This window comes from Ailuropoda melanoleuca, chromosome 6, assembly GCF_002007445.2.
Source record: "Ailuropoda melanoleuca isolate Jingjing chromosome 6, ASM200744v2, whole genome shotgun sequence".
NCBI classification, from domain to species: domain Eukaryota; kingdom Metazoa; phylum Chordata; class Mammalia; order Carnivora; family Ursidae; genus Ailuropoda; species Ailuropoda melanoleuca.
Window position 1 is genome coordinate 43,834,393 of NC_048223.1, and position 11,769 is coordinate 43,846,161.

At 46.6% G+C, this 11,769-nt stretch overlaps 1 long non-coding RNA gene and 1 pseudogene across 1 annotated transcript in view; one reads left to right on the forward strand and one right to left on the reverse strand.

The window, feature by feature from the left end:
• LOC117802658 overlaps positions 1-3,325 on the forward strand; it is a 24,500-nt gene extending 21,175 nt beyond the window's left edge. The window contains exon 5 of the long non-coding RNA XR_004626061.1: positions 871-3,325. This is a non-coding gene — a long non-coding RNA (uncharacterized LOC117802658). The remainder of the gene's footprint in view (positions 1-870) is intronic.
• Positions 3,326-10,785: 7,460 nt separating this feature from the next.
• On the reverse strand, positions 10,786-11,463 carry LOC100468880 (annotated as a pseudogene).
• Between the last annotated feature and the right edge of the window lie 306 nt (positions 11,464-11,769).

The following is an 11,769-nucleotide window of genomic DNA, read 5'->3' on the forward strand; positions in this document are numbered from 1 at the left end:
ACTCAGAGGGTCTCAGTAGGACCCTGATTCTGCATGTCTGACCAGCTGCAGGTGTGGCACTGTCTAGAGGGTTCAGGGCCTGTGCAGAGTCTCACGGGGCTGAGCAGCAGCCCGTGCGAGCTGAAGTTCAGGCTCAGAGGGGTCAGGTGGCACACGTGGAACCGGGCTCTGCCTTCTGGCCCTCTCCTTGCTGAGACTTCTGGGGTTGTGGACATACTGGCGCTGTCCCCCGGCCTTCTGTGCACTTGCTGGGGAGTTGCGGCCACTTCCAGTGTGGGCAGGGACTGCCTGACCCTCTGGGAGCTGAGGTCTCCCCCCACCAAAGACCTGTGGGATATACCACGAATGGGCCAGAGTGGGCCACACGTGTGGGGCTGCTGCCCTTTCTCCCTTCTGTGCTCTGTGTGGCTCGCTCACTCCCCTCCCCCTCTACCCTTGGCTCCAGCTAGCTCAGCTTTTCTCAAGCTCAGAAAGCTGTTCTGGGCAGTGGGGGCATCACGGATATGGAGAAGGGCTCTGTAAAATGAGGAACTGCACTATCTGTCAGGTGAGACTTTCAGGACAAGGTCCTGGCAAACTGAAAACTTAATGAGAGTGGAAAAGGGAGTCTGTACTGGGCCATGCAAGGCAGGAGATGTCCCTGGTCTGAGCTGGGTCTGAGACAGTGAAGGCCTGGCTGTCAGAAGGGAAAATGTTTCTGCAAGGAGGGGAGATGACACGTTGGTGGCCCTTTATTCCCTTGCTGGACCAGCTGCCCTGGAGTCATTATGGATCCACTGAAGTCATGCGAGGGGACGGGTGTTCCTAATTGCTGCCACTCTCAGAGACTGGTGGCATTTGGATTGTTCTGACCCTTCTGTCTCGTTGCAGAGCCTCTTCGGGAATGCGGGTGTTGGCGTGACCCAGCGCCTGCCTCGTGTTGAGGTACTGGTGCCGCAGAGCTGGCTGCTGAGAGCTATCAGTAGGGGCCTGGCAGACTGTGCACGGAGGACTGGCTCCCACACACGAGGAAGAAACAGACCACCAGGCAGGAAGGCAAGCGGGGAGTCCACTCTCCCTAGGATCTGAAGGTCTCCTGTGGCGCTGGCTGGAAGCAAAGTTCACTGGCAGAAAATGGGTTTGGAGTGAAGCCAACCATGCTTCATCCATTCCTTGCCATCTGCTCTACCAGTGTTTACTGAGCACCTACTGAGTGCTCCAAAAAGTGATGGGCATCTGTGGGCCCAGAGTCTCACAGGAGGCATGGGTGAAACCCAGGCCTGCCACCTACTCAGGATGGGCTTCAACCTCAGTTTCCTTATTTGCAAAGCCAGCCCATCTGTCATAACAATGTAGGAGGCCATCGGGATCCTATCAATAACTTCTCTAGGGCTTATCTGTGTTAGGGTCTGTTCTCCAGGAGCCCATTGGACCTGGGGGTGGCTGACCCGCTGGCAGATGAGAATGTGCCAGAAACTCCCTGCCCTCAGAGCAGCAGGCATGAGGTTCCTGATAGCCGGACTCCCTGGGCATGCCCTCCTTCTGAGGGACCAACTCTCTTTAACAGGAAAGAGCTTCTCTACATCAGAAGAGTTACTGACTGAAAGGAGGGGAGAGCTCAGAGTTCACATAAATGTTCCCAGATTTTGAGCCAAGATATTCCTGTTTCCACCTGAAGTGGTGATGGGGACTGCCTTTCTGGGAGCTGGTTCCGTGGACACCCCAGACTCCATGTTACACCTGTGAGAACCAACTGTGCAGGGGCAGGCTGCCTCTGCCACAGTCATGGAGGTGGGTGGGAGGGGGTTGATCTGGCTCCTTGAGTCGTGAGAACCTCAGGGCTGTTCAGAAGCAGGACTACTGAGGACAAACATTCACTGGCTTGAAGGAAGATAAGACAAATAGATCAATGAAACAGAACAGAGACCCCAGAAATAGACCCTCATAAATATAGTCAGTGGGTCTTTGACAAAGGGGCAAAGGCAATGCAATGAGGCAAAGACAGTCTCTTTAGCAACCAGTGCTGGAACAACTTAACATCAATATGCAAATAAATAAATCTAGACACAGACCTTATGCCCTTCACAAAAGTTAACTGAAAATGGATCACAGACCCAAATGTAAAATAAAAACTATAAAAATCCTTGAAGTTGCCATAGAAGACCCAGATGACCTTGGGTCTGGTGATGACTTTCTAGATAAAACACCAAAGACATGATCCATGAAAGAAAGAATTGATAAGGTGGACATCATTAAAATTAGAAACTTCTGCTCTGTGGAAGACCCCATCAAGAGAATGAGAAGAGAAGCCACAGACTAGGAGAAAATATTTGCGAATGACACATCTGATATGAGGCTGTTATCCCAAATATGCAAAGAGCTCGTCCAACTCAAGGCAACAAATAGCCCGATTAAAAAATGGGCCAACAGACACCTCCCCAAAGCAGATGTACTGATGCCAAGCAAACGTATGAAAAGATGCACCACGTTGTACTCACCAGGGGCGTGCATTAAAACAACAGTGGGAACTCCCGCACCCCTACTGGAATGGTCAAAGCCCCACAGACAGACAGCACCAAGTGCCACCAAGGATGTGGAGCCACGTGCACTCTCTCTCACTGCTGGTGGGAGTGCAAAATGCTGCAGCCATGCTGGAAGACAGTTCAGCAGTTTCCTGCAAAACTAGAAATATTTTTACCATGTGATCTATTGTACTTCTTGGTATTTACCCAAGGAAGTGGAAAACTTATGTCTGCACACAGACTTGTGCGTGGGTGCTTAGAGAGCTTTGTTCATCATTGTCAAAACTAGAAGCAGCCAGGATGTCCTTCAGTAGGTGAACAGATGAATAAACCGTGGTGCCTTCAGACGATGGAATATTATTCAGCAATAAAAAGAAATGAGCTATCAAGCCATGAAAAGATATGGAGGAAGCTCAGATGGATATTATTCAGTGAAAGCAATAAATCTGAAAAGGCTACATGCTGCGTGACTCCAACTGTATGACATTCCGGAAAAGACAAAACTATAGCGACTGTAAGAGGATCAGTGGTTGCCAAGGGTGGGATGGGGGAAGGAGGGATGAACAGGGGGAGCACGGAGGATTTTTAGGGCAGTGGATGATGCTATGACGATGCCTGTATGTCATTTTACCTTTGTCCAAAAGCAGAGAATGTACAACGCTGCGGGTGAACCAGGAGGCCAGCCCTTTGTGGGGAAGGCTGTGCATGTGTGGGAGGTTTGGGTGCAGGGTGTATTTGGAAAAATCTCTGTGTTTTCTGCCAATCTTGCTGCTTTAAAGAAAAAAAAAGTCTTTAAATAACTTTAAATAAAACCTTTAAAAAACTTTGTTGGCTCACTAGCCCCCAGGTACTGTTCCTGTTGAATTATGGCTGTTGCTGATGTTGTCTGAGCTCATCGTGGTGTCTTTCCTCTCACTCCTGCCTGTGAGGATGAAGCTGTTTTCTGAAAACATCTGGAGATGGTTGTCTCGGGGTGTCCGGTTGGCAGGCAGTTCAGGATGGGGAGGCTGCTGGCTGGCGAGGGCTGCCCTCTGGACCTTCCAGCGGACAGGACTGAAGCAGGCTGGTTAGAGTCGAATGGGTAGAGCAAACTCATTTCAGATGAAACAAGTTCTTTCTGGGCCTGGCCCAGGACAGGCCACAGGCATCAGCCAAGGGGAGCTGTCAGGGCTTCCTTTTCTTGCCAAGCCCCTTGCTGGCCTTGGTGGAGCACTTGTGGAGGGCGGCGGCTGGATAGAAGGGCAGCCCATCTCCAGCACCTCCCAAGCGGTCCCTGAGGCAAGCATTATGGGAGTGGTCGACATTCTGCCATCATCGAAAGTGTTCTGGGGTCAAATACAATTTACAGTGGCTGTTGACCAGTGCTTGTCAGACCAGCACCAGCAGCTCCGGGGAGCTGGTCAGAAATGAGAATTCTGGGCCTACCCCAGGGCTACTGAATCAGACACAATGGGAGTGGGCCCAGCTCCCCTGGGGATGCTGATGATCTTTGCTCAAGTTTGAAAACCTCTGCTGAGAACCAAGTGTGGCTGGGCCCTTGGGATCAAATCTGGCTGAGGCTGCTTCTATCATCTATCATCTATCTATCTATCTATCTATCTATCTATCTATCTATCTAATCTATCTATCTAGAGAGAGAGGGAGAGTGAAAGTGGGGATGGGAAGGGGCAAAGGGAGAGGGAGGGAGAGACTCTTAAGCAGGCTCCACGTCCAGCCCGGAGCCCTGTGCGGGGCTCCATCTCGCATGTGAGGTCATGACCTGAGCTGAAATCAAGAGTTAGATGCTTAACTGACTGAGCCCCCCAGGTGCCCAGGCGGAGGCTGTTTTGTAAATAAAGTTTTACTGGGTCACAGCCATACCCACTCGTTACTTTCATGGTCATCTGCTGCTACTTTCACTCTTCAACCGCAGAGGGGTTGTGACGAGCCCATGTGGCTCACAACACTTAAGTCTTTACTATCTGGTCTTTTACGGAAAAACATGGCTGATTCTGGTTTTCCTCCTACGCTGCGCCCCGGGATCACCTGGGCAGTGAGAAAACCACTGAAGCCAAGGCTCCTGCCCAGAGATCCCGGTTTCACTGGTTCTGGGTGGTGCCCTGGCTGCTAGGATTTTGAAAGCTCCCAGGTGATTTAATGTGCAGCTATGCTTGTGAGACCCATGGCTTCAGACCAGAGTTTTTGNCCTGCCCAGAGATCCCGGTTTCACTGGTTCTGGGTGGTGCCCTGGCTGCTAGGATTTTGAAAGCTCCCAGGTAATTTAATGTGCAGCTATGCTTGTGAGACCCATGGCTTCAGACCAGAGTTTTTGTTTTTGAGGTTTGCAATCTGCTCAGCCTTTCTCAGCCAGCTTTGCTCACACCCCATCCCCAACCAGCTCGCTCTTCCTGACACAGGCTGGGGAATGGGGGTTCCTTTCCTTCTCAGAGTTGCTCCTGCACTTAAGTGCAGTGAGTGCTTGGGCTCCCATGCACTCGTGAAAACATTTGAGTAGCTCTCCTGTGGGAAGGGCCATCTTTGTAGCTGCCATCCTGTGGCTTGGGCCAAGTGTCTCTCTCTAAGGGGTGGAAGGGCTGGCTTGACCGCAGCGTTGGTGCTGATGGAAGCAGGGTACCTGGAGCATTTCTTATGCTCTATTATTTGATGTTCACACTTATTTGCTTTTATTTATTTATTTTTTTATAATAATGTCTTATTATGTTATGTTAGTCACCATACAGTACATCCCAAGTTTTTGATGTAAAGTTCCATGATTCATTACTTGTGTATAACACCCAGTGCACCATGCAATATGTACACTTATTTGCTTTTAAAATAAACTATTCTTTTTATTGCGGTGACAGAAGTAAAGTGTTCAGAACATGAAATTTAAAAACTAAAATTTAGATCAAATAAGAAACGAGAAAGCATTTACCACCCAGAGAAAATCCCTGTTAAGATGTTGGTATGTATCCTCCTAGTCCTTATTTCAAAATTGAACACTGTACAAAATTCAGTTACTTTGCAACAACTCCTTGAGGTTGGTGAGAGTAGACAATGCCATCTTAGCAGGTGGAAGAGGAGAGTCAGCCCTGAGGGTAAATGTGAGGGTAAAGTGTGCGTGGTTGTGTGGGTATGAGGATGTTCAACTTTGGGAGATATAAAATCATGTACCCATGATCTAACCTCCCTGGGGACTTGCTAACATGCCCATTCTGGCCTCTGGGCTGGGTCTGAGAGTGTGCATTTCTCTTTTTTTTTTTTATAATTTTTTATTCTATTATGTTAGTCACCATACAGTACATCCCTAGTTTTTGATGTAAAGTTCCATGATTCATTACTTGCGTATAACACCCAGTGCAACATGCAATATGTGCCCTCCTTAATACCCATCACCAGCCTATCCCATTCCCCACCCCCCTTATTAAGACAATTATCATATGGTTTCACTCATTTATGAAACATAAGAAGTAGGAAGATCGGTAGGAGAAGAAAGGGAAGAAGGAAGGGGGGTAAACAGAAGGGGGAATGAACCATGAGAGACCATGGACTCTGGGAAACAAACTGAGAGTGTGCATTTCTAACCGGCTCCCCGGGAGGGGCCCACGCTGCTGCTCTGTTGACCACATTTGAGTACCAGGGGCTAGAGAAGACTTGAGAAAATCCAGCTGAACTGTGTGCTGCCGGCTCTTGTGGTGCTATGGTGTGAGATAGGGAGGGATCATGTCTACTTAAAGTCTGCTCTAGACCTTTCCATACAGAACTTGCAAACTATGTTTTATTAGGAAAAATGTTCCAAGGAAGAATTTAACTGTTTTCAAACTAGAATACTGGCTCTCTGGAAAAATCTTTTCCTTGTCAAGGATAAATATATCAGGCTGCTCGCTCTGAAGGCTCTTCTCAGCTTCTAGGGTGCCTGTGTTCCCCCTTCTGTGGGGGAAGTGCACTTGTGCCCCAGGCTGGGCAGGCAGACCTGCTTTCTCTCCCCATAGACCTTCATGTAGCCCCTGATCTCGAGGGAAAAAGAAGGAATGGGCTTGCAAAAGAGAAGCTGCGTTTTCAGAGTTGAAAAAGCAAGAGGGGAGTATCAGCAGGCTGAGTTGGCTGCTGGAGCTGAAGGCCTCACCCCAGCCAGGGGCACGCACCGTGTGGACCCCTTGGCAACTCCCAGCAGCAGGTGACGGGGACCCTCCGGGTTGCCCCTGCAGGAGAATGAGCTTGGGAGGTGAAGTGCAGGACGGCTTCATAAATAGCGCTGAAAATGTCTTTTCCTCCAGCAAAATACATTTTCCCAGAAAACATAATTATGTTGCCAAAACTACTCCAGGCAGCTTGAGGATAAGAGCACCACAAAATGGAACGAAGCAGTTGGTTTTATCTAAAAAAAAAAATCTGGAGAATTCAAAATGGCTTAATTGCCCAGCTATTCAACAGCTCCTAAATCTGGGAAGTTAGAGCTATTTGTTGCTAATGTTTCCTTTCAGCGCGCTGAGCCCCCTTGCTCATTGCAGGAGCCATGTGTGAGGTTTGGCTGCCTTTTCTCCTGCAGCCTGATGGTAACCATTTTCAGCTTGGCTGGGGGAGTGTGACTCCTGACTGCCTGGGTTTATGCAGCGGCTTCCCCCAGAGGGAATCTGCCCCTGAGACGTGCTCCCGGTCTGGGGGAGCAGGGTCTATTCCCCAAGGACCCTGTGTCGCTGTGGGTGCTCCTGGCCAGCTCAGACTCGGGGCCTGTGCTAGGAGAAAGAGGCTTAGCATGGAAGACAAATGAGTTTTGGAATCAGCTGTATCTGGATTTGAACACAGGACTCTTCATTTTCTGACCTGGTGACCTTGGACTACCTATGTGACCCCTCTAGGTGAGGACTTGCCCAGCTGCTGCTGGGGCACCAAACAGGGACTTGGGTGAATATAGTGCCTGAGGCCAGGAAAGAGGGGGCAGCAATTTACCCCGGAAGTGTCAGACTTCAGAGTTCGACTGAGCCAAGCCCGATGTTTTCCTCATCCTCAGAGGATGGCATCGTGCAGGGATCCTTCTAGAGCCTATCACGTTTTTGCTTATCAGTTTGTAACAAGTACACCCATCATATTGATCATTTTATCAGTGCTTTCGATAAACAAGAAACTCATGAGTGCACACCTCTGGTTTTCCTTGAAGGGAAGCCCTTTCTGCTTTTACACCATTATGTTTAGGAGGGTTGACCATGTTCCTAAAACTCTCAGCGCTGAGTGAAAATTGGCAAGTGTGCTGGGAGTCGGGCCTGAAGGCGCCCTCCTGCCTCCTGCCATCCTTTACACCGCGGTCTTCCGCTTTGCTTAGTCCTAACACTGTGCCTTCTTTTCAGGGATTTTGTTTCTTGCTCATAACTTTTAAGAGAGTCTTTGGCTCTAGGGAAGAGGGATCAACCGCTCTGAAGGGATTACAAACCTGAGATTTTATTCTTTACAACTGGTATGAGTTTTTAAGATTATGAAATATTTCAAATGTATAGAAAAGCAGTAGAGTCCAATAAGCATCTGCACGTCCGCCACCCAGATTCAACCAATGGACATCATTCGCCCTATTTGTTTCAGATTACTGATTTTTGAAAGAAACAAAGCATCATAGCTAAAGAAACCATCAACAAAATTAAAAGGCAACCTAAAGAATGGGAGGAGATATTTGCAAATAATATGTCCAATAAGGGGTTAATATCCAAAATAGGTAAAGAGCTTCTACAACTCAATACCAAAAAAATCCAATTAAAAATGGGCAGAAGACATGAATAGACATTTTTTCCAAAGAAGATATACAGATGGCCAACAGACACACGAAAAGATGCTGACCACAAAAGCCATCAACTTACACTGTCAGAATGGCTAGAATAAAAAAGATAAGAAGTAACAAGTGTTGCTGAGGGTGGGAGAAAAAGGAACTCTCATGCACTGTTGGTGGGGACACAAGCTGGTGCAGCCACTGTGGAAAACAGTATGGACATTTCTCAAAAAATTAAAACTACAGCTGCCATATGATTCAGTAATTCCACTACTGGATAGTTATTCAAAGTAAATGAAAATACTAATTTGAAAAGATACAGGTACTCCTATGTTTATTTCAACATTATTTCCAGTATCTGAGGTATGAAAGCAGCCCAAGTGTCCATTGATTGATGAATAGATAAATAAGATGTGGTACACAGACAACACCCACACACAATGGAATATTACTCAACCATAAAAAGGAGGTTATGCCATTTGCAACAAAACGGGTGGACCTAGAAGGTATTAGGCTAAGTGAAATAAATCAGGCAGAAAGACAACCACCATTATAATTTCACATACATGTGGAATCTAACGAAACAAATGAATAAGCAAAAAACAAACAAACAAAGAACAGAAACAGACCCGTAAATACAGAGAACAAACTGATGGTTGCCAGAAGGGAGGGGGTTGGGTAAAACGGGTGAAGAGAAGTAGGATGTACAGACTTCCAATTACGGAATGAATAAGTCATGGGGATAAAACGTACAGTATAAGGAATATATTATAATAGTGGTATTATAATAGTATTATATATTATATACATATAATGGTATTATACTGTTGTATGTATTATAATGGTATTATATTAGTGTTGTATGGTGATGAATGGTAGCTCACTTGTGGTGAGCACAGCACAACATAGAAACTTGTTGAATCACCATGTAGTACACCTGAAACTAATGTAACATTGTATGTCAACCATACTTCAATAAAAAAGAGAAAAGATAAACAAAATATTATGTGTACAGCTGAGTGCCGTTTGTGTGTGTTCCTACCCCTCCCCTCCAAGCGGGTACAACGATTAGGAATTGGGAAAATAGTTTTTTGGTGTTTAAAGCTTATATAAAGAATATTATACTTTCCACAATCTCCTGTAATGCTTTTCACTCAACATTAAACTTTCAAAACTATCCATACTCATACATGTAACTTAAGTTCATTAGCTTAACAGCCATGAAGGGTCCCATTGTGTGACCATATGATGATTTACTCCCCAGTTCTGTTTCCAGTTTTCCATTTCCACAATCAGACCTCCAAGGGAGGTCTCTGTGTGCACAGGTGAGATTGTTTGGGGGCGTTTCTAGGAAACAGAATTTCTAGTCAAAGGGAAGAGAACATGTAGCCTTCCTAGCTGAGAGTACAACCAAATTGGTTGTACCAGTCACTCTTCTCACCAACGAGCATCACCTTAGCTCCCCATTACTGCCAATTCTTAGGATTTTCAGATTTAAAAGTTTTTTTCCCTCAGTATGGTTTGTGTAGAATTGTAACTCTTTTTTTTTTGAATAATAATTTTTTATTATGTTATGTTAGTCACCATACAGTATGTCCCTAGTTTTTGATGTAAAGTTCCATGATTCATTATTTGCGTATAACACCCAGTGCACCATGCAATATGTGAACATCCTGGTTTTTAATGTGTGACTCCCAAAAATGGAAAAAGAGAAAGATGAAGTCAGGGAAAAGGTGTGGGCCCTTTAAAATTCCTGGAAGTTACTACTGCCACATGGGGGAGAACTTGCAATAATGTGGGGAGGTACAACAGAGACTGCCTACCTCTTTGTCTGCACATCTGAGAACAGAAGCAGCAGTGATCAGAGCACAATCCCCAGTATTTGGAGGACAAGGTTCTTTTGGTCCACTCTTGCTCCTGCAATGTATGTGCAAGCTGTGCCAGGAGCACATGCACAGTTGTTTGCTATGTGGCTGGGGGTGGGGGATGGGTAGCTGTTATTGTGCTAAAAGCTGAAATTGACTAAAATTAATTGTAGTTTACTGCTCAAGCCTTCCCCTGGAAGTTTCAAGCCTTCAATAGACTCCAGAGCTCCAAAATAGCTACATCAGAGGACTCTGCCAGTGCAATTTCTGTCTCCGTGATGATAGAGACTCCTGGTGCTTTCTACTCTGCCATCTTCCCAGAATGTTTGTTAAGAGGTTTAAACTTGTATGAGGTATTGAATTTTATCAAATGCCTTTTCTGCATCGATTGATGATTTCAATATTTCTTTTTTTTAATCTATTATGTGATAAACCACCTTCCACAATTTTAAACGAACTTTGGATTTATGAGATAAACCCTACTTGATCAAGTTATCTGTTTTTGTTTTTTTTTTTTTTTTCCCTGCTAAAAGCTTTACTGTTTCCATTTGGTCCACGGCTTGGGAGAGGGCTCCAGAGTAGTTAAAAAACTGCCTCGTGGCTGTAGGGAGAGGCTCAGGCACAAGCCCTAGCACCAGGGGGATGCCAGAGGGGCCCCTCAAAGGCTGCTGGACTTCAGAAGCTTCTAGTCATGCTTGAGGGTGAACCTTTTGAAGAAATACTTCCCCGGTCAGCCTGCAGAGGTTAGTCAGTTGGTTGCCCATCTCCTTGATGAGTTTCACCTCCTCATCGAGGAATTCATAGTCCAGGAAGTCACAGAGATGGGGGTCTGCACCAGCAGATCCCAGGGCATGCGGATACAAAAGAGTGGTATCTAGGGTTTTACCCTACTCATCTTGGGATGGTTTCTGCACATCCTGGAAGAGCGTGTGGCCGCTTGCTGAGCTGGTTTGAATCTTCGAGAGACAGCACCCTCACACTTCTCCTCAGCCAGTTCGTGGAAGAAGTGGTCCATGCCTCCAGAGCCACATTGTCATGGTTGAAATAGAAGCCCAGGGTCGCCTGGGTGGCACAGTCGTTAAGGGTCTGCCTCTGGCTCAGGGCGTGATCCCGGCACTCTGGGATCGAGCCCCACATCAGGCTCCTCTGCTGGGAGCCTGCTTCTTCGTCTCCCACTCCCCCTGCTTGCGTTCCCTCTCTCGCTGGCTGTCTCTCTCTGTCAAATAAATAAATAAAATCTTAAAAAAAAAAAAAAAAAGCCCAGAGAGAGGTAGGTATAGGAGGCCTGCAGGTGCATGTTAACCAGGCAGTTGATGGCAGCCTCTACCTTGTTGGAATAATTCTTACGAATCTGGGAGCTCATGGTTGATTGGTAATAAGGAGCTAAGCTCAAACTAGGGTGTTGGCTGGTCCTGGAGGCAGAGGGTAGCCAAAAAGATGGCTCCAAAGATTGCAACTGGAAAAAAGGTTGGAGAGTGGTTGGAGGCTGCTAGAAGGGGCATCCCTGGGTCTGTTCTGTCCAAACACTGTTGAAGCAACAGACAGATCTGTAGGACCTTGGTGTGTACTGCCAAGCTATCAGTTTTTAAGTGCTATATTCAGGTTCCTAAAATTTGCATAGGATTTTGAACGTTTGTGAGTGAGCTTATCTTATAAATCCTTTGGGTTT